Below are 4,997 nucleotides of genomic sequence, written 5' to 3' on the forward strand. Positions count from 1 at the left end.
TCGGCAATGAAGTTTATACTTAATGCAAAATTAGAATAGTCACGGCCTTTTAATAAACCATACTTTTAGAAAACCAGCTGCAGAACAAATATTTTGTCACGACCCGGATTTCCCGTCCTCGGGAGTCGTGATGACGCCTACTAGTGAAAGCTAGGCAAGCCAACCAGCTGAACTATTTACCTTGTTTCCATTTTTAATCCGATAACAGTTAAGAGCCAACAATTAGATAACAACAGAATTGAATAAGCGGAAGGTTGCATTGTAAAGTTTTAATAATACTGCTAATACCAATCCATAACAAATCTACCCAAGACTGGTGTCACAACTTCACAGACTGTCTAGTAGTACTACAAATAAAGGTCTGAAAGAAATAAATACAGCACTGTCTCCGGAAATACATGAAAGAAACAGGAATAGTAGATAGAAGGAGACACCAAGGCCTGCGGACGCTTGCAGGACTACCTCGGGTCGCCTGATGAACAAGAAACATCAATCTCACTGCGGTCCGAAATCTACAGCACTGGGATCTGCACAAAAAGAGTGCAGAGTGTAGTATCAGCACAACCGACCCCATGTGCTGGTACGTGCCTAGCCTAACCTCGGCGAAATAGTGACGAGGCTAGGACCAGACTACCAAATAAACATGTGCAATATAGCGTACAAAAATAATAGGAAGCAGATAACAATGATGGCAACAATGATCAACCAGTGATATAAATAACAGACAACCAGAACACCATAAATGTTTCTCAACAAATAATAAATACAAGTGCAATCAATTAATCAAGTCCTTCAAATATAAATCTTTCCCCTATAAATCCTTCAAGTAATAATCTCTAAGATAATATGCTTTTCAATAAATATATTTCGAATATATTTCTTTCAAATAAATATCTTTCAGATAAGCATCTTTCGAATATAATTCTTTCGAGTAAAGGTCACCTTGTGATACCTCATTTCATAATCATAAATAATATAGGTCTCAGCCCACTTTCATATTTTCATGGCACCTCGTGCCAATATTTATGTCACAACCGCACGGACAACTCACGTGCTATTAAATAAGACCATAATATTTTTCCCGACACCTTGTGCCCATATATTTCTGTCTCACATTGCACAACAATATTCTCATGTTACTCAGCTCATAGGTTCCATAACCCAATGCAATTAAGAATGTTCAAGGAGCCTCATTCACTTAACATAAAGTAGAGTACAACTTCCAACCCAATTAGGAAATCAATAAGAAAAGATGAAGTTATTTTTAGAAATCATTTGATAAAGAAAATACCATTTTCAATTAAAGTACAATATCGAAGGAATCATTACCTTTAATACAAGAAACTAATAAATCAAAACATAGTAGAAATTCCTTTTTAAGTAAAGTACAACCTCAAACGGTTTAAGGAAACTTTAGTTGAGAAATCAATTGAGTTAAAAATGTAACAATTCTTGAAATTTGAAGTATTGAACATATTAAAAAAATAAGGCGAGGTATTGTAAACACTATGGATTCCAACACAAAGGATCACAACAGTAAAGGGATCTAAACAGTTAATACACTTGAATTGTTAATAACAAGTAAACACAGCAAACAGAAAGTGCACGGCATCACCCTTCGTGCTTTAACACTCTCTCACCAAAAAAATACACGGCATCACTCTTCGTGCTTTAACACTCTCTTACCAAAACAATACACGACATCACCCTTCGTGCTTTACACTCTTCCTCACCCAAGCAACAAACACAAGGCAAATAGGGTAAGGGAATCTATAACATATACAATCACTATATCAATCAACAATAATTAAGTTTGAAGACTTTACTCTAAGTTCCATTTCATCTAATGCTTACTGATTTTAAAACGAAATGAGCAATGGGTGTTTAGTTCCATCCAAATAGTTCAGCCAATCCCGTAGCTTGGGCACATGAGATAACAGATCTGATCACTTCAATGTCAGCTCTGTACACTTCAACCCACATGAATCAAATTATAATAACAATGAAACAACAATTCGGGCAAACAAACATCAATCATCACAACTAAACTACAGGGGAATCATAGATTGTTTCAGGCAAAATCTTATTGAAAGTCTAAATTCATCAAGTTTAACCATGAGAAAGCATGTCATGAGCTTTAAACGATAAAGTATCACTAATAATATCAACACAAATCTTCTTTTAAAACAACATATCTACATCGAAGAAATAGTATCTTAATAGAAAAAAAGATGACTGACTTCAACAGAACAGTGGGGGAAAAGAATGCGGCAGAGCTCAGCCAACAGTAAACCGCGAGAATTTTCACCTCTTAGAACCCAGAAGATGAGAGCAAATAAACTGCAATTCCACAGCTACAGAAATCCCTCTTTTATGCTGTTTTCCTCTTGATTTATCTCTTTATTTTTTGAATATGTTTCCTATGTCGGATCTAAGATTCAATAAGAATTCAACACTTTTGTTTAAGCTATCTGGACTGTGAGTTCTGCGTGTGTGTTTTAGCTGGTGAAGGAATGACTGAATGTGTGTCATTGTGAATGAGATGAGCGTAGCGAGTATGAATGAATAGATATTCCCGTCTCTCTCTGCGTGAATGTGGTCTCTTTGAAGAGTGTGAGGGAGCTCAGGCGCCTGATTTTTTTGTTCTTCTTAGAGGAGTGAAATTAGGGTTTTTTGTTAGGGGTAGGGGGATCCATCTCTATAGCTTTTGGGGATGTGTAGTGTTTTAAATAAGAGGGGGGTATGTTGGGCCAGACGGGTTGGGCAGGTGGGGTTTTGGGTTGGGGCGAATTTGTGGGCAGTTGGGCCACTGAATTTGTTTTGGACCAGATTCAGAATAGACTAAGCAAAACCCCTTTCTTTCTTTCCTTTTTTTAAAAACAAAATTATAAACAAAATACTTAGCATAATAAATTAAATCTTAACTCAAGTCTAATTTGTAAAATTAAACTAATTACCTATTTTCTATCACTTAACTAATCATTTAATTTTAAAATGAGAAGTAGTGAAAGGAAATCCTCAATTCAAGACTAAAAATCTAAAAAATGTAACTAAATTCTATGCCATGAAGAATTGAACATTTTTATGGTTTTTTTTTAATTTTTTTTTATAGATTTTAAGATATTAAATATGCAACTAAATGCAGACAATAATTAACAAGAAATTCTTAGAAAAATCTATTTTTTGTGTGGATTTTGTAGGAGTATATTTTGTAGGGTAAGAATTACGTGCTAACAGGTGCCCCTTTTTGCTCGGAAACATGAAGAATTTTTGGGCAAAAATAAAGTGAGAAATTATGAGCAATTTTTTTTCGTTAGACACTCTATTTGGAAGCACTTTGAAAAAGTTTGACCGACCCTTGCTTCGGAGGTTACCTACATATCCTTGGCTATAAAGGAAACAGGTCATTATAGTTCTGGAAGTTTTGGTAGCTTGGACTACCGAGAAGCTGTGATTTCACTGCTGTTGCTATTGTTACAGCTTGCTGGGCTCCTTATTACACCAAAATCAAAATGAAAAAACTAAACGAAGCCTATAGGCTACGAGTTATAAGATTCCTATATATAAGTCTTTTCTAGCTTAATCTTGAGTCTTGGGGGGTTCTTCACGCAGACTCTGATCTGGATCTTGATGCTTGCTAGCTGCGGGTGCTAGTTCATTCTTCAATGGTTTCTTCGGATCAAAACAGGGCATGAAAAGCTTGTGACTTAATGTCTTGAGCAGTCTACATCTTTTCTCTGCTTCTGCATTCTAGATTCACTTCTTTTCCTTTTCTTTTCTTTATTTTGGATTAAGACTTCTTTTTGGTCATCTCGAACCCTGTGCCTCGAGGTAAAAACCTGCTCAGAAACCAAAACAAATGAACGAACGAAATTTTTCTACCCTAGTTTTCGCTAGGAAAATTTCGTGAGTTATTTGTAACAAAACTCTATAATTCTTCATTATTGAAAGCAATAAAAGTTGGGATTTGGTGTATCCTGAGAAAATAAAGACTAAGGAGTGGAGACCCTATGTCTAAAATGAAAGCAACTAGGTAGTGAAAACCCTATGTTGGAAAAGCAACTAGAGAGCAGAGACCCTATGTATAAAATAAAATCAACTAGGGAGTGGAGATCCTATGTTGGAAAAACGACTCATGAGTAGAGACCCTATGTCTAAAATAAAATTAACTAGGGAGTAGAGACCATATATTAGAAAAACTACTAGAGAGTGGAGACCCTATGTCGAAAATAAAATCAACTAGGGAGTGGAGACCCTATGTATAAAACAAAATGAAAAAGGGAGTAAACACCCTATGTTGGAAAAACGACTAGGGAGTGGAGACCCTATGTCTAAAATAACATCAACTAGGGAGTGGGGACCCTATGTTGGAAAAGAGACTAGGGAGTGGAGACCCTATGTCTAAAATAATATCAACTAGGGAGTGGAGACCCTATGCTGGAAAAACGACTAGGGAGTAGAGATCCTATGTCTAAAACAAAATCAACTAGGGAGTGAAGACCCTATGTTGGAAAAACGACTAGGTAGTGGAGAGCCTATGTCTAAAAATAAAATAAACTACGGAGTGGAGACCCTATGTTGAAAAATGCAACTAGGAATTGGAGATCCTATGTTGAAAAATGCAGCTAGGAATTGGAGACCCTATACTATCATAATTTGTAACTTTCTTTCTTTTCCTTTTTCTTTTATTAAGAAAATGAGTAAAATGCGGGGAAGAATTTGGAGAAGACTTCCTTTTGTTTTTTGGGAGTGGTTGTTGCCGTAGAGCTATTTTAGTCTCCGCGCGATTTGTTTTTGTTTGTACCTACTTCTTGCAAGGTTGCTTTGAATTGAACCTGTTTTCCTATTTTTCAAACAAAAAAAGATTGTCAGTTTGAAACGTTGGTTGGTTTTGCGGCTTTGAGTGTTTCAGTCACTTGATCTTGGCCGGCTTCTTGATGCTAATTTTAACTGCAACTGGTTGTTTCCTAGATACCGATTTCATTTCTGGCTCCCGA

At 36.1% G+C, this 4,997-nt stretch overlaps 1 long non-coding RNA gene across 1 annotated transcript; it reads right to left on the reverse strand.

Moving 5' to 3' along the window:
• Positions 1-238: 238 nt before the first annotated feature.
• LOC142176722 (uncharacterized) lies at positions 239-2,694 on the reverse strand. Its single transcript, XR_012705469.1, has 2 exons — positions 2,309-2,694; positions 239-527 (listed from the first exon to the last, which is right to left on the reverse strand). It is a non-coding gene; the product is annotated as an uncharacterized LOC142176722 (long non-coding RNA).
• Positions 2,695-4,997: the final 2,303 nt, after the last annotated feature.

This window comes from Nicotiana tabacum, chromosome 22 (genome assembly GCF_000715075.1).
Source record: "Nicotiana tabacum cultivar K326 chromosome 22, ASM71507v2, whole genome shotgun sequence".
NCBI classification, from domain to species: Eukaryota; Viridiplantae; Streptophyta; class Magnoliopsida; order Solanales; family Solanaceae; genus Nicotiana; species Nicotiana tabacum.